At 37.5% G+C, this 20,282-nt stretch overlaps 2 pseudogenes; one reads left to right on the forward strand and one right to left on the reverse strand.

Annotated features, from left to right (window-relative positions):
• Window positions 1-9,588: 9,588 nt before the first annotated feature.
• LOC149230411 (histone H2A pseudogene) lies at window positions 9,589-10,293 on the reverse strand (annotated as a pseudogene).
• Window positions 10,294-11,525: 1,232 nt separating this feature from the next.
• Window positions 11,526-19,683, forward strand: LOC149230412 (putative alpha-amylase 2 pseudogene; annotated as a pseudogene).
• The last annotated feature ends 599 nt before the right edge of the window (window positions 19,684-20,282 follow it).

Raw genomic sequence — 20,282 nt, forward strand, 5'->3', positions numbered from 1 at the left:
CCTGATCGTCGGTCGCCTTCCATCCCATATGCCTTTCCAGATCACAGTACATGCTTGTGCTAAGGCAGTACCTGGCACTGTTTTGGATGAAGGGGCGTCTGTCAGTCTTATGCCGTACACTACTTGGCAAGCTTTAGGCTCCCCGCAGCTTGGGCCAGTCACTCAGAATCTGTTGGCCTTTGACGGAGGAGCCTGTCCATCTCTAGGAGTTCTCCCGAAGTTCCCTATTACTTTGGGAGGCAAAACCGTCTATATAGACGTCTTGGTTACCCAAGGTGTTTTAGACTTTAGTCTTCTCCTTGGTCGTGACTATGTTTACGCCATGGTCGCGACTATGTTTACGCCATGGGGGCCCTTGTTTCTTCGCTTTTCCGTGTGGTTTGCTTTCCACACGATGGAATAATTGTGACTATCAATCAAGTGTCATTCGTTAGTCCCCCGATGTCTCCTGCGCCGTTGTCATCCCCTCCTAGTTTTCATCCACCAGTTGCATCTACCCCACCACAGATCAACTACGTGGCCACCTATCCCATGCCTGGATCCAGCGATGCCGCCGTCGTGCATAGTGTCCTAGAGGCATTGGTACCTGACTTCCAAGATGTTGGCCTTCCATCAGGAGTGGCACTCTTGGGAGCCTCAACTTCCTATTCATAATGGTGAAGGTCTGGCGGAGCATAGTTCGTTTTCCTATGTCAAGCTCCTTAAAAAATGAAACTAGGTCTGGCGGAGCATAGTTCCTTTCCTATGTCAAGCTCCTTAAAAAATGAAACTAGGCTTGGTCGGAGCATAGTTCCTGATCTTGTGTCAAGCTCGTTAAAAAATAAAACAAGGGTTATGAGGATAGTTCTTTTCCTATGTCAACCTCATTAAAAAATGAAACAACTCCTCCTTTTCCAAATCAAGTCTTTGATTAAGATCTCGTAAAATCCAAGTAGAGTCTTTCCAAGATCTCGAAAGTGAACCTTCATTCCATCCACTTTGTTGAATGCAATGAAGCTTGGGGGGCATGTACCTCGATTTTCGTTATTATGCTAGGCGCATGCAAACTCATAACAAGCATAGTTTTTCGTTTCAAGCTTGTGTAAACATGAAACCGAATCCAAGCAGAGTTCTCCATGATTCAAGCTTGTGTAAACATGAAACCGAATCCAAGCAGAGTTCTCCATGATTCAAGCTTGTGTAAAAATGAACCCATACCCATTTTACATCTCTTGATTGCTGTCTTTATCTGCTAAATTCTGCTAGATGAGCCTTGGTTGTTTTCATTCCATCACCACCATCTCTTTGGCCGATCATATGCTTTCACTTGGTTGTTTTACCTTTCTTGAGGGACCGCAGTTATGAGTGGTTTTGTTAGCCAGCCTCTTGACCATTACATGTTTTGAGCAGTTCCACCATCGCCGGAACCAGTGGCTACCCTTTATACCACTCGTTCCTCCAGGACGAGTCACCTTTAAGCTCTTTTCTGACTCGTAAAATATGAAAAGATTGTCGAGTATTTTTCCCTTTTTGACTTGTTAAAGAGAATTAAAATGGAGGTCTGCTTTCAGCTCTTTTCCGACCGTCTAACTATGAAAAGATCGCCGAGTTATTCCTCTTGACTCGTTAAAACGTAAATAAGAGGCGGTCGCCTTTAAACTCTTTTTCGACCGTGTAAAAATGAAAAGATTGTCGGGCCCTTGTCGTTTCAGGCTCGTTAATGGTTACGAAACGATGTGATATCGATCATTTTTTTACTTTTTTCAGGTCGATATCACTACTCATGAAAAGTACAACTCGATCGTAATGGTCGGGCGGTTCTTTCGAGCATTGTTTTATACTTTTTCGGGCTCGGGAGACACAACTTTACAAAAAAAGACCCCCCTGGAGTTTTCTTTTCTGCTGCCTTTTCAGACTTTCTAAACAGGAAAAGACGCCGAGTTTTTCCTTTGTCAAACTCGTTAAAACCTAATGACATCGGATTCCGTTGTAATGACGCCCCCAAGCATATGCTATCCCCGTCAAGCTTGTTAAAAATAACTGGAGTACTCGCCAGAAATGGTGGGGAAAATGGACCCATAATCATTGTCATGTCGACAGTATGTCACTCTTGAACATGGCACTAGTCTGCATTCGTGTCTGGGTGGGAACATCTCATCTTGTTTTACACTAGCCTCCGTGGGTTTGGGTGATCCTATTTGACCTCTCATCTGCCCATTGCCTTGTCACCATGACCTCTGCTCATTTGATGTCAGATACTGCCAAGTCCACTATCGTGCCGCCGATATGTTCAAGAGAAGTTGACCTCTGCAGAGTTACAACCTCCCTCTGATACCTCACATAATTCTGAATCACCACAACATCTTTCCTCTGTCTCGTGTCAATGATGTGGGAAACATTATGGCCCACCTTTGATCAAGGTCACTTCCTGTCGACTTCAGCTCATTATCCAGGAAGCTGATCTAGAGACTCCCTTCCGGTGCCTTGGAGCCTGCATGCCTCAATGGCAGGTTCTTCGTGTTCGACGAGAGGTTTTCATCATTGGCCTCCGATCGAATGATTCTACGGGTGTTCGACGCCAGCTCATTGATTCGCACGCCGTAGATTGTACCTATAGTACCTTGAGGGCCATTGTCATTATTGGTGGTACCTCTCGCGTCTGTTAACAGTTTTCATCATTGACTGGTAATCAGACGATGTTCCTGCATGTTCGACTCCAACTCATGCATTCGCATGCTTGAACTTGTACTCTGTTCAGGTCGAGATGGAGCGCAAGACCCTGGATTTTGTCTATTGGAATCCAGGTTGCGATTTGTGGCTTATTATGATTATTACACGACTCATTCACTAGATGGTTGCGACCATGCCTGAGTCTACTTTTCGATCCTCTCTGGATGGCTGCATCCATGCCTTGGATCTAGATTATTATATACTCTCTTATGGATGGTTGTGCCCATACCACATACATCATGTACTTGAGATATCAGTTGTACTTCTTTTCGCAGGTTCTCCGGCGGCCGTGTTTTCAGTGACGCATGTTCTTGTAAAGCATTTCACCCCTCTCTCTCGGGCCTCATGCTTTAGGGGGCATCTTTTACACAACAATTTGTCACCGTCCCTGTTACCCCTCACCAGCACACTGGAGGACTCATTCCGGGACCTGTGAGAAGTGACATGACCTGAAACCACTTGCATCATATTCCTCTAAGTATGAGCTTCATTTTCCCTGAAGACATCTCCTGCAAAATCTCCATGAAAACAGCGCTTTTTGCATTAGCGCGGGTCCACAGTTCACTGCCCGCGCCAATGAGGGAAATCCTCTAAAAAGGGCGCGCCATTGGCGCTCTGTTTCAGAGTCGCACTCGCGCCAACCGAATTGAGTAAAGTTTTCAACCACCAAACTCCCGAAGGTTCTCTTCAACCCATTCACCAACTGAATCTATGTTGAGCTAGGATGGTTTAGCTTCGAATCTCCATAGAAGGGGAAGTGGTTTGCCACCTTTCATGGAAGTTTCCAAGTGATAAAGCCAATCCCATGAATAATGTGTTTGATCCTATCTCTTTCTTCTCTATCTATAAAAGTTTGCCTCTATGCCTTGAGCAAGCTAGTCAGAATAATAGTCATAGTTACAGTAGTTCTAGTTTCAGCATAGTGATAGAGAGTTTGAAGCTGCAAGAACCTTCTTTGCACCCATAAGGCCAAATCTAAGTAAGGAGATTCTTGTCACCCAAAGAGAGAGAGGCTTGTTCCTCATCCTAACAAGCTTTGCAAGACTTGTGTAGCTGACTACCCAGCCAAAGGAGGATTTGACGTCAGAACAATGGTTGTATTCTTCTTTGTTATTTATTAATAATAGATGACTATCATTATGGTTCCACTCTCATTGTCTTATGTTTGATGTTGAGTTATATCTTTTCTGACTGATATATAATTGCATCTACTAGATTTTATGCTTGTATTCGTGTTGTTCTTTGCATGTGCAGGTGTCCAATCACGGAGATCGTGGGGATCGTGACCGACCGAGGCAAAGGAACGAGGGCGACATCCCTTCTACGAACACTAACGTTGGAATCCAAGTAGGTTCTCACCATCCACTTTTTATTTGCAATTAGGAACTTGCGTGATAGCATTGTGTGATTGTTGCTAGACCCGGTCTGGGCTAGTAGGGATCGTCTCTGTCCGCAAAGAGGATTTACCTCCACAACAAGCTTGTCTAGCTGAGGAAGCATATTGGAGGCTTAAGTCACGTAGCCTCTGGCTTAAAGCAAGGGACAGGAACTCTACCTTCTTTCACAAACAAGCTCAGGCAAGGAAATGTACCAACTCCATCTTCGAAATCAAAGATGGCACTACCATCCACAAGGATAATACAAACATAAAAAAAGCAGCCTCCTTTCATTTTAAAAGTCTGTATAGTGAAGATATAAATCTGGACCAAAACTCTGATATGATGTATGTGATCCCCTCCTTGATTACTGTTGAAATGAACCATCTCCTCGAAGCTAAAGTCACCAAGAATGAAGTCAAGGATGCCCTCTTTGCCATGGACCCAGACAAAGCCCCTGGGCCGGATGGATTCTTAGCCAAATTCCTTCAAATTTGTTGGTCAATTGTGGAAAAAAATCTTTAGAAAATGGTTCTAAAGTCCCAAGCTTTCCAGAAAATCGAAGGCAGCACGAACTCCGCTTTTCTTACTCTCATCCCCAAAGAGAAAGGAGCCAACTCCTTCAGCAGGTTTCGCCCGATCTCCCTTTGTAATACTGGTTATAAATTGATTACCAAAGTTATCGCTAATATATTGAAGCTCATCCTCCCCAAAATCATTCCGAAAAGCCAAGGAGGCTTCATTCAAGGTAGACAGATTGTGGACAATTTCATTATGGTCCAAGAGGCAATCCACTCAAGTCTGAGCCACAATGAAAAATGTATGGTTGTCAAACTTGATTTAGCAAATGCATTTGATCGAGTTAGGCATAGTTTTCTGCTGGAAGTCTTACATAAGCTTGGATTTGGTGAGAAATTTATAAACTGGATTCGGGCTTGCATTTTGGAGCCTTGGATTGCCCCGTTAGTAAATGGCAAAGTCGCTAATTTTTTCAAAGCCACGAGAGGGCTCAGGCAGTGGTGCCCTCTCTCACCACTTCTATTTGTTCTTCGAGCCTCGGTCCTCAACTTTTATTTAGACAAAAAAATGATGGATTAGGAAATCGTTGGGCTCTGCATAGCAAGAGGCGTTAAAAACATAAATCATGCCCTCTTTGCAGATGACACCTTGTTATTGGGAGCTGCTTTTGTGCTCATGGCCTCCAGATTTAAAGGAGTTCTGGATGAGTTTTGTATGGTCTCGGGAAGCAGTCTAAAATATGGCAAATGTATATCTGTTGCTCGAACACCACTCCCATCTTGCTCAACTCCATTTCCAGAACCTTTGGCTTCGCAACTTCCTCAAATTGGACTTCCTTCAAGTACTTGGGCCTCCCTGTTTTTCTCAAAAGAGCCTACAACAGAGATTGTCTCCCCCAATTGGAGAAATTCAAGATCAAATTGCTTGCCTGGAGCTTTTCCTGGCTTAACATTGCTAGTAAGTCTGTTCTCATAAAATCTGTTCTTAACAACGTTCTCTTATTTCAATTTTCTGTCCTTCTTGCTCCCACTGGGATTCTCAAAAAAATGGAGGAGATCATTCGAAAAAAAAATTGGAAAGGGGGTAAGCAGAATGAGAAAAAAAAATTGTTAGTCAACTGGGAATTCATCTCCAAACCTCTATTGGAAGGAGGCTTGAATTTCAAAAATCTTGGCATCCATAATATTGCAATGGGAGCTAAATTAATCTGGAGAATTATTGCTCCTAACCCTGGTTGGGCGCAATTAGCTCTTTGGAAAAAATATTTCAAAGGCCAGCACTCCCGCTGCCTAGACCACCCTCAGACGCATCCAAATACGCCCTTTCTGAAGCTCTATTTCAAAACCTCCCCTCATCAATGCTCATGCCTAATGGATTCCCGGTAATGGAAAAAAGATCAACCTCTGGACAGACAAGATAATGAACAATGAGTCGTTGGGACACTGTAGCTCACTCCAAGCGGTGCAGAGATAGATGAACGAGTCAGGAATGCGTTCCCTGTGGGACATTTTCGTCTGGCAAGATTCATGTTGGGCTAGCTGGAATCTTCAAACGCCCCCATAATTATTTATGGAACGCGAGATCCTGTTATCCAAGCTCCACAGATTGGCTCCAATTCTAGCACAAAATCGTGACTCAAGAGGATGGGGTGCACAAGATGGTGGATACATAGTATTTCATGGTTACACCAAGCTGTGTGAGCGCACTCATGTGGCCACGAACCCAGAACCATGGAAAGGGATATGGCATAATCCCTCCTTGCCAAAAATCTACTTCAACTCACTGCTATGCCACTCTAAAATTTTGACTGATGATAATCCTCAGAAGCGAGGATTCCATGGCCCTTCAAGGTGCTGCCTTTGCAAAGAAAACCAGGAAAGTGTAACTCACCTAATGCTTAAATGCACTTTCACAATGCATATTTGAATCGAGCTGCTGGGATCTTTGAGTTCCAGCTTCGCTTTCCTTCCTCAATTCCTGATCTTTTTGCTAAATGGCTGCAAAGGTATTCCGGTCCCCCTCCAAAAAATAAAGCTATCAGAGTTATTTGGTCTATTCTCCCTAAAATTATCTGTTCGCAGGTTTTGCTTGAGCAAAATAAAAAGATCTTCAAAAACCACGAACAAGATGCCAAGCTCGTGGTAGTTAAGATTAAATGCTAGTTAAAAGAGTGCCTGAGAAAGTATAAAGACAATTTAAGCCTAAGCCAACAAGATATAAATTGGGGCTCTTCTCTTGATCCTCAATTCCAAAAAATTACAAATAGTATCTCCCTCCCCAAAGATTGGCAAATAAGAGTTACAGCAAAAGAGTTTCAACAATGGATTACAAATCAACCGAGACACTCTATTTTTTTATGGAGCTGCAAAAGGCAATCCTGAAAGAGCTAGCACTAGAAGTGTAATATTGAATCCAAATGGCATAAGGATCCACAATTTCGCCTAGGGTCTGGGCATCGCTTCTAGCATTCAAGCTGAGGCTTTGGCTCTTTTCCAAAGGCTTGCAAGACTGATTTACAGAATAACAAATCTCGAAGACTCATTTCAAAAATTGAATTTCTACCACGTGTTAAGAGCTAATAACAAGGAGGCAGTGATTGAAGCCAACAAAAAAGCCCTTCTTACGACTGGAGCTTTGCTCAAAGGCAAACAAGAAACATGAAAACCAATTTCTTAATTTAGAGAACTGTTATGTTTTACTGTCTATTGTTAAATTAGAATGTATGTATCCACAATCTTGAAAAAATCTCTTAAATTGACCACATAGTAGCAACTAAAAAGAGATATGAGCTAAGCATAAATAACATGGCCTTGCAAGGTTGTGCGATACTCATAGCATTAAGCTCTCCTTTTATAATCTGCTTTTTGGCATTAAGGCCAAGTATCTAATATATCCACCACTCATTTCTGATATAAAAAATAAAAATTAAAAAAGAAAAAAGAAGAAAGAAAAAAAAAAAGAAAAAAAAAAAGATCCCAAGTTCATGAAAGTGAACATAGCAAAAGAGCCAATTTTCCTACATCATAAAGGCATTTCATTTAAGATTCAATCATGTCCTTAAAAAAAAGATTCCATAATAAATTAATAAGGTCAAAAACCTTAGTCAATGAACTTTATACACACTCACTATAAGTTTTAATGTTCTATGATTAAGATGATGATCTCATACATCTAAGGTAGTAGTTTAAGATTATATAGAATTTGAAATACCCTCTTAATTCACATTTTTATGTGTCTTAACCTAAAAAAGCACAGCAATTTGATCAATAGGCAAATTCAACATTTTTTCTTAATTTTATATAATATTTAAAAAAATAAATAAATAGAGTAAAATAAAATACATTTTATCTTATTTATTTTTTCCATATTCTAATAATTTTATGATATAATAAATTTAAAACCTTCAAGAAACTTTTAATTATAGTATAAATTTGAAAAATCAAAACATTATATCCATAATCCCTAATAACATATATCCTTCATCCCTAAGAACATAACACAATACATTCAAGTAAAGATTACCCAAAGATAATATATAAGACATAACCAGCCGAACTTACAAATAAACCAAATACTGACAATTAAATCAATCTTAAACAAAATACTGACATGACAATTTACGTTACCAGATCTTGTGAAAATGTTATAATCAAATGAATCCAATTCAAATTAATTAATAATAATAATAAAACAGCATTTAAAGATTGAGCTTCTGAAAATGGTAAAAACAAAAACAACCAACTATACAAACAAGATTAGCACGAAAGCAACCAATAAACAAGCAATATTAAGGCGCCCTAGGAACAAACACAAAGGCATAACTCTATGCTTACTGGGCTCTGATGCATGTTGCAGCTGTGCTTTTAATATTATGTCATTGCTAGTTTTTTGTGATTCCATGCAGGTTTTTATTATTCCATGTGATGTATGTTGCAACAGCTTTTAATATTATGTCATTGCTAGTTTTTTGTGATTCCAAGCAGGTTTTTTTATTATTCCATGTGATGTATGTTGCAACAGCTTTTAGTATCAGGTCATTGCAGGTTTCTGGGGATTCCATGTGATACATGTTGCAGCTACTTTTAATACTATGTAACAGCTTTTAATATTATCTCATTGCAGGTTTTAATATTAGGTCATTGCAGGTTTCTAGGGATTCCATGTGATGCATGTTGCAGCTACTTTTAATATTATGTAACAGCTTTTAATATTATCTCATTGCAGGTTTTAATATTATCTCAGTGCAGGTTTTAATATTAGGTCATTGCAGGTCTCTGAGGATTCCATGTGATGCATGTTGCAGCTACTTTTAATATTATGTCACTGCAGGTATTTGGTGATTCCATGGGATGCATGTTGCAGCTGCTTTTAATATTATGGCACTGCAGATTTTTTTGTGATTCTACTTGCATCATTGAGTGGCTTAATAGAAAGAAGGGCATTCAGTTCCTTGAATGGATTAATAGAAAAATGGGCATTCAGGTCCTCAATCTGCAGTCCTAGTTTGAGCACATTATCCAACTTCTAAATAGCTGGTTGGACCTAACAGGTTGATCATCTCTTCAAAAACACTCTCATTGGCTATGGGGCGTATCTATTTGGAATATAAAATGGTAACACAGCTTATCCTTCAAGAGGAAAACAGACTTTCAGATGGCCAGATGTCCTAGTGGGCCTAGCTAGGTTAAGGGCTTTTTACTACATTGCCACTTCTTTGGAGGATGTGTGGAACATAGTAAAAACGGCTATGTATCATTAACAGAATGTTTCATTTTGTTGAAATCCTGTTATCCTTTGCATATTCTCATGACTATACTCCTTTTTTAAATAGGAAAGGACAGTTTGTTTCCTATCACTATTACTAAATGTGAATATTAAAGTAACAACAATGATTTAATAAATAAACAAAAACACTCCATTTAAAACTATACACGTTAATTTAAAAAACTTCTAAACTACAGAAAAATAAAAGAAAGCATACCTCTAAACCAAAAATAAATGAGCTCCTCTAAAAATCTCCTTCAATCCTACAAGTTCAATAACACCAATGAAATGCTTGCCCTAAATTACAATCGACAAACGCCCAGGTAGTGATTAAACCAAATCTTTCCGACAAGAAGAGGTGGTGTTAATAAAACACCATTTTCAATTAATTCAAAGAAGCCGAGGGAAGATGAATTTTTCACTTCTTAGGGGACTTTGGCGCAGAAGCCTTCTCCGTTTTCTCCGCGGTCTTCTTGGGGAGCAGAACCTGATGAATGTTTGGCAGCACTCCACCACTGGCGATGGTCACCTTCCCCAAAAGTTTTCCCAACTCGTCGTCGTTTCTCACTGCCAGCTGAATATGGCGAGGGATGATTCTGGTCTTCTTGTTGTCTCGGGCTGCGTTTCCGGCCAATTCCAACACCTCGGCGGCCAAATATTCGAGGACGGCGGCAACGTAGACGGCTGCGCCGCCTCCAACCCGCTTGGCATAACGCCCCTTCTTGAGATACCTGGCGATCCTCCCCACCGGAAACTGCAGTCCGGCCTTCGCGGTCCTGCTGACCGACTTCTTCCGGGAGCCTGCTCCCTTCCTCCCTCCCTTTCCACTGCCCTTTCCTGAGCTCTCCATTTTTTCAATGCCACTCGTTTCCCTCGTTTGATGCGAACAGAGACTAAAACACAGACCACAAAGACGAGAATAGTGTGTAATATGTGAGTAGAAGAGAGCTTAAATAGTGGGAAGGCTACAATTTAATATGCATGGGCGGGCAATATATCCGACGGTTTTAATTTCAACGCCAACGAACGGCTATGATTATCCCTCCATCGATCCGCGTCATGTCTCATCCGCCAATCGCAATGATTTCGCATTTGTGAAAAGTGTGTCCATCATAGTCGGCTTAGAGCTCATTTTGCATGGCTGGGCGGGGAAACTAAATTCAAATTTTTTTTGACCTAAGAGTATGAAGCCAAGCTACGCTCCTAATCACATCCCTTCTTCATCTTGGCCATTTATGGGCATTCCCAAAGCACGATGTAGAAAATCCTTGTAATGGTGATGACCTTCCGAAAATTGTTTTCACACCTCGCTAATTGTTTTGGGTGTGATATGGGTATCACATATGTGATTAGAGATTTCCATAGTTATTCATGTCATTAAGAATTTCCAGAAGAGAATTATGTAGAGGTTTCAGTTCGTCTAATGTTTTGGGTGGACGCTCTACCTATCATCAAATTCTAGAAAGCTTACAAATGTATGAATGAGTGTTGAGGAGTCCTTAAATAGAGAAAGATATCAAGTAGTTATTAGAGGAAATTAATAATTTAATCAAAAGACCATATGAAAGTCCAAATTTAAAAAAATATATATATATTGTATAAATTAATAAGAGGGAATATAGATTAAGATTATCACTAATGGGGAGTGATAAAGAGAATTTAATTTAAATTGGAGAATAATATGTCAAATGAGCAAATTACGGGAGAATATTCAAAAAAATAATCATGAATACACACACTTGCGCAGGCGAAGCTGAAAGGGACCCAACTATGAGGAATGAGGGGGAGGGGAGGGGAGAAAATTAAAGAGAAATAAAATAGGAGGAATTAGATCGACATAATGAAAGGAAAAAAGAGGAAATCTGAGAAAAGGGAAAGAAAGAGGAAAAGGTTAAACATGGGTGGGGGAGCGGAAGGGAGGCGACGCAGGGAGCAATAAAGAAATTAATGAGTGAGTTGATGGATTATCAGCTTCCACGATTGGCTTAACCTATAGCCATATTTCCTATTGAAGTTATTGGGGTGCTTCTCAATCTCGAGATCTTCCCGGATGATTCGATAATTATAAAATGGGACAAATTCTAGGATTTTAGATTGGTCAAAGCAAATGAGATGTTTGGAACTAAAAAAATGTTTGGCAATGGCAAACTTAGACAAATGGCGATGGTTTCTATCAACTATATGTTCTTTAAGGTTGACTATGAATGGTCGGCTTGTTCGACCAATGTAAGAATTCCCACAAGAATAAGGAATTCGGTACACTCTTGATCCTAGCATTGGGTCAAACTTATCTTTGGCTGACCAAAATACCTGTTTGAGTGTTTTATGGGATTTAAACACGGTTTTTTATGTTCCTTTTGGCCAAAATCTTAGCAATAAAATCAATGGTTCCTCTTATGTATGGGAGAGAGACCTAGCCACAAGGAGGAGAGGAACCAAAATCGTTGGGCTTAGGGTTAGAGGTGGCTTAGAAGGCTTTACTAATCTAAGAGGAGGTGTAGCCATTGGCTCTGAATGTTTCGACCACATGGTTTTTTCCAAAGGAAAGGAACTGGGGAGCAAAGATTTTAAGGGCCTAGAAGATAAGAGTTATTAAAACAACAGAATTTTGGGGTGTGTGCGAGTGAGAATGGGTGTGAAGATAACGGTCGACGTCGGTCTTTTGTTTATAAACCTAATGGGTATCACATGAAAAATTATTTTGGTTGCAACATGGGTATTGTATGACAAATTGTTTTATGTGCAACATGTGTATCACATTGCAAATTTCTTTAGGTGTGACATGTGTATCACATGGAAAATTACTTTGGACACAACATCGGTATCACATGGCAAATTGTTTTGCCCACGAGATGGGTATCACACAGAAAATTGTTTTACATGCGGCACGGGTAACATGAGTATCACATGGAAAATTGTTTGGTTGCGAAATGGGTATCACATGAAAAAAAAATGTTGTAACATGGGTATCACATGAAAAATTATTTCCAGTACATGATTACCAAAACAATATGAAGAGTATATAAATCGTGCACACTTCCATATGCATTTAGAGAAAGTTATTTGCCATTTTCTCTATCCAAATCAAGCTAAAGTGGAAATTTATATCTATCATTTATCGTGATCATTGTGTATTATGTGAAAACGTATTCAAAGAGCTTGAATTTAAGTTATATTATAGGTGGAAAATCAAGGAAGTTAGCACCTTTTCTTGCATCATGTAGTCCATACTACTCTGCAATTGGTATTGACCATTTATTTTGACCATCGTGTCTTATGTGAAAGAGCTTGAATTGGATATGTGGTGCAAGAGGTCAATGGTATTCACTTGTGCTGGTATTCATGTAATGTTTCAAGTGATAACATTATTGCATCTAATAGTCTTAAACTTTGTGAATTCAATATTAAGATATTCAGTTGACCAATGTCTTGGATCTATGCATTGTCATGCAGCGTATCTAGGAGTTTCCTACATTGATTGAGTTAGGGTATTGCATAAGACCCTGACTCATCTTTATCTCATGGAAAATTGTTTTAGGTGTGATTTGGCTGTGACAATTGTATCATATACAACATTGCTTTCAATGGGATGTATACCATATGTAAAATTGTTTTAGGGGCAACATGGGTATAACATGGCAAATTGCCTTAGGTGTGACATATGTACTACTTAGAAAATTGTGGTACAAAGGGTTGATGGTGTTCACATTTACTAGCATTCTTGAAGTGTTTGAGTTGATAACATAATTGCATTTATGAGTTTTAAACTTTGTTAATTTAGTATCAAGATGTTCAATTAACTAGAGTCTTGGACTTGTGCCTTGTCATGCCATGTGATGTGTCATGGAAATGGAACTTTTTGGTTGAGGCGATACATCATCCAAGTGGAAAGTTTGGGCCCATGTGATACATCACCAAAGTGGAATGTTTTTACCCATGTGAGACATTGGGGAAAGGAAACTTTTGGCCCATGTGGTGTGTCACATAATTGGAAAATTTTGGCTAATGTGATAAACCAAGGATAAGGAAACTTTGGGTCCTTGTGATGTACCATTGAAGTGGGAAGTTTTGGCCTATGAAATATATGCGAGGTTGAAGATTTTTAACTCCACACAATAAAAAGATTTATTTAGAATGAGTCATGTGTGCTTGTGTGTGTGTGTGTGTGCGCGCACGCATGTGTGTGTGTGTGTTCCCTTTGGTTTCATCTTCCAAGGTATGATTACTCTTCATATTCACCCAACTCTTCATATTTATCCTAAATTAAAACTACAAAAACATTTACAAAATGTTATAATACCAAGGATTAGGTATCTAACATCCCCCCTCGATGCAAAGGGGTGTTTGTAAATTCAAGCATCTTTCTCAAATTTTCAAACTTTTCTCTTCCAAGATCTTTAGTGAAGATGCATGCAATTTTCTCACTTGTAAAATAATGTCTCAAATGAATAGTATTGACATTTACATGATATTCAAATCAGATGGTACTTTGTGTTGATGTGCTTAGTGTTGGGTAAATTTATTGACTATAAATTCAGAACATCAATATGTCAATCCAGGAGCATAAGCTTAGAGACAATACACTACACTACGACAAAAAGGATTCTATCATGTATTAGAGGTTTGGTCTCTAAACAATAGACTTAGGCACACTTGCTTCTCTAAGGACAGTCAAGTTCCTACAGGTTGTCTTTAGATCTTGCCTTTGGTAGATCTTACCTTTGCACTTAACAATAATATTATTGGAAAGAATACTCTAAGAAAATTATAGTCAAATAGGTACATGTTAGAAGGTTGTCACATGCTACAACTCACTTGTTAACCACTTATCACCAATCACACATGGAAAGTTACCTGCACTTGGGCTCCTTCAATGACAGATTCATTAATATACTTAAATGATGAAAAACCATAAGTTATTGGGACCACTCGATTCGTATTGGAGGGCCCTTTCCTTTAAGACTTGTAGTCCCTCACACTTCAAGATAGAGTATATTCCCATAGCCTTGAAAGGTGTTGTAGTCGCTACAACAACACCCAAAAAATTTAACCTATATATCTAAATTTTAGGTCCCCTTGTGCTTTTCAAGGTCTTAACACATGAGGCATAAGCTTGTCAGTCCCACTTCATCCTCGTCGTTGGGGTTTACAGTATTTGCATCCAATCAATTTTGCAAAAGGTCTTTCAACATTATTTCTCTAATCATGATTTCGTAGGTGAAAGGTACTTTGTTTTATACAGTTGTGAGGACTATTCTTATACATGTCCTATATGTTCAAGTTGTGGACAAAGTTGTGAATGGACCATAAGGTTCACTCCATTAGAAGCAATTCTTAATTGGAAGTTGATACTACTAGGAGAGTGAGATCTGAAGATTCATCATGGTTCACTGGTGATCCAATTACAACATTGCAAAATTTCCTTGGCAAAAAGAGTGTTGTTTATGAGGCATTGTTGGAAGCAGACAAAATGGCAGGAAAGAAAGCCATTTTATCTGTTGCAGAAGATGGGCATCAATGGCTTTAAATACAATGTTGTAGTTGGATCATTCATTGTTGTTTTACCAAGGTTTTGTTTCCATGTTGTGCACATGAGCCTTGACAATGTTGTCATTGTAAACTTTAGCTTCCCAAAGTGATAGAGTTTCAGGTTCCTTCTAGAATCTTATAGCTTGATTATGTTGGACAAGAGACTTACAAACATGTGTATAAATCTCATGATCTTGATAATGGAAAAATTGTTCCCCTGGAGAATGTATGTTTTAACAATTTGGATGTTGAAAGTGTATGATTTATGGCACAATAAATATTGGTTTTACACAAATATTGTCAAATTGGAAGGATTGTTTACTTCATAGATTATTGTGAAAAGTGGTGACGGTTGCAGGTAGGAGCACCTTGTTGTGCAGCTTATTTCTCATCTCTATGATATTTTCCAGGAGGCAGGGCTACCGCTTTGGTTGCATCCTTATGAAGTTCTTGTTACTTCTTCATATACTGCTTTGATTGAAACAATTCCAGACATGACATCATTGCATGCTATTAAAAGCAGGCATCCAAACATCACAAGCTTGCGGGAGTTCTTTTCAGACAAATACACGGAAAACTCACCTTCTTTCAAGCTTGCTCAGAGAAACTTTGTTGAGAGCATGGTTGGATATTCCATATTGTGCTACCTACTTCAGGTGAAAGATCGACATAATGGAAACTTGTTGATGGATGAGGAAGGACATATCATACATATTGATTTTGGTTTTATGCTATCCAATTCGCTCATTGGTTCTATCTCTCATCAGTAGCAGTTTAGATGCCTGAAGGACAAGGCAATATGATTACTACCAACGCGTGTTGAATGGTATCTTGTCAGAATTCATATTGCTCAGAGTATTTCATTCTCAGGTTTCTTGGTTTTGTTAGCCATATTTGTTGAGGAGCTTTTACTTCACCTTTAGGGGTAGGAATTTGTATCATAAGCTTCAAGTTGAACAATTTAATATCTTGTTAGAGAAAGATTTCGGCGCATATCACATAGAATTTCATTTGTCGACGCGTTTCGAACCAACTAGTGTGGTTCATCGTCAGGACAAGTTGAAGAAACAGATCTAGCTCCTCATGTTAAATAGTCTGAGCTGAGCCTCCAACAACTATCATCTCTAACGGCTAGTTTGACTCAAGTACAGGGGTCAAAAATAATTATAATATTTTAATTCTTAAAAATATAAATTAAGGACCTAATAATTTAAAACTATAAGTTAATTAATAATTAGTTAAATAAATGACCCTGAAAAGCCTCAAAAATATAAATAATATTAATTTAAAAGTATTCGAAATAAAGACAATCAAAATAAATAATAAAAATCATAATTTAATTAATAATTAAAAGGAAAATTAGTTAATTAAATGACCTAATGAATAAAAATGAGACCTACAAAACTTTATAAGTTAAATAATAATTGGTTAAATGAAGAAAATAAATTCCTATTTAAAAGTATTACTAAAATGAACATTAATCAAGGTTAAAATTTTTAAGTTAGTTACTAATTTAAAAGGAAAATTAGTAATAGTAATGAATAAATTAATTTCATATAAAAGTATTATTAAAAATTTTAATTAGGCTATAAGCTAAATGAATAAACTAATGATAATTAATAAAAGGTAATAAAGAAATCAAAAGGAAAATATGATAGATCTGAAATTAGATATAAGGAGTAAAGAATTAGAAATGAAAATTAGTTACATGGAGGCCCTTAAAAATAAACAATAAGCAGTAATAGGAATTAAAATGGAAATTAGGTAAAGGACCTTGAAATATCAGAAGAAATAGGATGCTATACATATGAATGAAAAAATAAAAAATAAAAAATTTAAAAAAATAAATAAATAAATAAATAAAAATAAAAATAAAATACATAAATGAATAAATAAACCAATAAATTAATACATAAATAAAAAAAGAATAATACAATAAATAAATAAGAAAATAGAGATCAAAGACACCAAAAAGGACGAAAAAACGACTAGGCAGAGAGGGCTGGGACCCAACACCTACTGACTTTCCAACCATCGTCTCTATTGAGATTGCTTGGTCTCTTTTCGATCTCAAGCGCTTCCCTGAATTTTCGATGATGGAAATGCGAAACCCTAGCAATAACACTGGCTTCTTCAATACAAACATGATGATTGGTTTTCTCCGCATGTTCAGCCAAAGTGGAAGACTTAGATCTCCTGTGCTTCAGATCGGCTGCGCGCTCGCTAATCCTCTGATTAATGGAACGACCAGTCTCCCCAATATAGGGGGTCCCACAGGAACAGGGGATCATATAAACACCCTTCATATCTTTAGGGTCGATGGGGTCCTTCACCGATCTAAGGGACGAACGAATGGTGTTCAGGGGCCTAAAGGACACAGGGATACTATGCCTCCTGAGAATCCTACCAATTCTATCAGTGGTCCCTTGAACATAAGGAAGATGGACACCAGGAACATGATCTTTTGGTTCTCTTTTCGCCAGCAAATTCTTGGAAGCTTTAAGAAAAGCCCTATGACCCATGTATCTACTGTAACCATTCTCCACAAAGACATCCAGCAGATGGGATTTTTCCTTCTCAAAGCTCTTCTTGTCCGAGATCCTCAGGGCCCGAGTAGCAAGGGTACTGAGAACACCCATCTTTTGAGCCGGGAAATGGTGGGAATTGGCATGAAGATACTGTTCCGTATGAGGCCCTCTCTGCCTAGTCGTTTCGTCCTTTTTGGTGTCTTTGATCTCTATTTTCTTATTTATTTATTGTATTATTCTTTTTTGATTTATGTATTAATTTATTGGTTTATTTATTCATTTATGTATTTTATTTTTATTTTTATTTTCATTTTTGGTTTTTATTTTTTTTTTTAATTTTTTTTTTCATTCGTATGTATAGCATCCTATTTCTTCTGATATTTCAAGGTCCTTTACCTAATTTCCATTTTAATTCCTATTACTGCTTATTGTTTATTTTTAAGGGCCTCCATGTAACTAATTTTCATTTCTAATTCTTTACTCCTTATATCTAATTTCAGATCTATCATATTTTCCTTTTGATTTCTTTATTACCTTTTATTAATTATCATTAGTTTATTCATTTAGCTTATAGCCTAATTAAAAATTTTAATAATACTTTTATATGAAATTAATTTATTCATTACTATTACTAATTTTCCTTTTAAATTAGTAACTAACTTAAAAATTTTAACCTTGATTAATGTTCATTTTAGTAATACTTTTAAATAGGAATTTATTTTCTTCATTTAACCAATTATTATTTAACTTATAAAGTTTTGTAGGTCTCATTTTTATTCATTAGGTCATTTAATTAACTAATTTTCCTTTTAATTATTAATTAAATTATGATTTTTATTATTTATTTTGATTGTCTTTATTTCTAATACTTTTAAATTAAAATTATTTATATTTTTTGAGGCTTTTATTTGACTATTTATTAATTAACCTATAGTTTTTAATTATTGATTTTCTTTATTTCTAATACTTTTAAATAATATTATTTATATTTTTGAGGCTTTTCAGGGTCATTTATTTAACTAATTATTAATTAACTTATAGTTTTTAAATTATTAGGTCCTTAATTTATATTTTTAAGAATTAAAATATTATAATTATTTTTGACCCCTGTACTTGAGTCAAACTAGCCGTTAGAGATGATCGCTGTTGGAGGCTCAGCTCAGACTATTTAACATGAGGAGCTAGATCTATTTCTTCAACTTGTCCTGACGATGAACCACACTAGTTGGTTCGAAACGCGGCGACAAATGAAATTCTATGTGATATGCGCCGAAATCTTTCTCTAACTTGATATGGATCACAGAAGCCTAAACTCTATTAATTTAATATCTTGTCGCCAAGCCTATCTTGCTGAGAACAACACCACCTCAAGACTATTGGAAGGAGTCAAAATTACCACATGCAACAACATTCAAGCCACAACATTCTTATTTGCAAATCACAATTGTAAGTCACAGTGATTTGGCACTGCTCTCTGAATATGCGACCTACGAGTTCATTGTCTCTAGTGCATGCAATAAAACTAACGCACACTTCAGTCTTGCAACCTCCTGAGTTTTAACTAAGAGTCACATATATACAAGTGGCCACCAAATTTAGAAGAAAATATCTCGCACATTGCTAAAGTAAAATTTACATATGTATGGCTACCACTTGCTTTTGTTCCACTGCACCCAAAGGTTACTTGCCCTAAAACATTTATTCTCTGAACTTTGCATACGATTCAAAATATCGGCTGAAAATCTTACTAGTGGCAATGTGAAATAAAAATGTGAGAGCATGGTTGATATAGTTATCAATCATCATGTCAGAAACTCTCAGGGATTTTGGAGGCTTGTATAATTGCTATGATGGCTTATCACTACCTTGGGATGAATGTGTTGTTACTCGTTGTACTAGTGGACTTATAAACTGGATCACGGGAAATAATTTCCATGGAGTACCAAACGTTGATCACACCTAAGATTTTGTACACAAAGATATCAAAGATTGGTTAAAGTGGCTTTGGAAAAGTGTTGGTTTTAAAGATTTTTCTATTTTGCTTTTCCAATGATCTTGCAACGAAAATTGTGAAAAAATATATTGAGGCATTAGCCCTCATGTTTATTCTTGGGGAATATTGGGATTCGTGCAATTATATTCCTCCTAGCTATCACATGGATAAGAACTAGGATATCCATAAATAAAGAATAACTAATTGGATAGATGGCACTAGTGACATCTCTGCGACATTTTATTTTTACAAATCACGTGTTTAGAATCCAGTAATATTGAAACCCAATTTTGCGAACTCATATAGGTAACCTCTCCCTCAGATCACAATTCACATGTATATGTCCAATGAAGCTAGGGTTTAATTCTATGATAATGGTTCACTCTCTTTCTCTCTCCTTGGATTTATAATTGCATCCCTAGTCCACAAAATCTACAATCTCAAGGTGCGACTAACACTATAGCCTTGAATTGTTACTAGACTGAGGTCACAAATTGCACTCATATCCCCTATCAATATTGTTGTATGGAAATGTGACCTTCTCTAGAATTAAAAATTATGACCAGACCGAGATCGCAAATCACATCTATAACCCCATCAACACTGCGATTTGGAAATATGATTTGTGTTGGAGATGTAAACTGCAATTGCACTATAAGCCAAACTTGTGACTAAGCCCAAATGCACCTACAGGATCATTTTATTGGACATAAAATGCATTGTCTAACACTATTAAAGGGCCACCAAGGAACATCACATAATTTTTTCATCACATGTGCAAATTCCAATTGTTGAAGATGTCTTGAAGATTGCACAAAGACTGATTATAAGGGTACATCAGGAATGGAAGGAGCCACTAGTTTT

Source organism: Pinus tabuliformis, chromosome J, assembly GCF_031772625.1.
Source record: "Pinus tabuliformis cultivar Carrire ecotype Pingquan chromosome J, CPIR1, whole genome shotgun sequence".
Lineage (NCBI taxonomy): Eukaryota > Viridiplantae > Streptophyta > Pinopsida > Pinales > Pinaceae > Pinus > Pinus tabuliformis.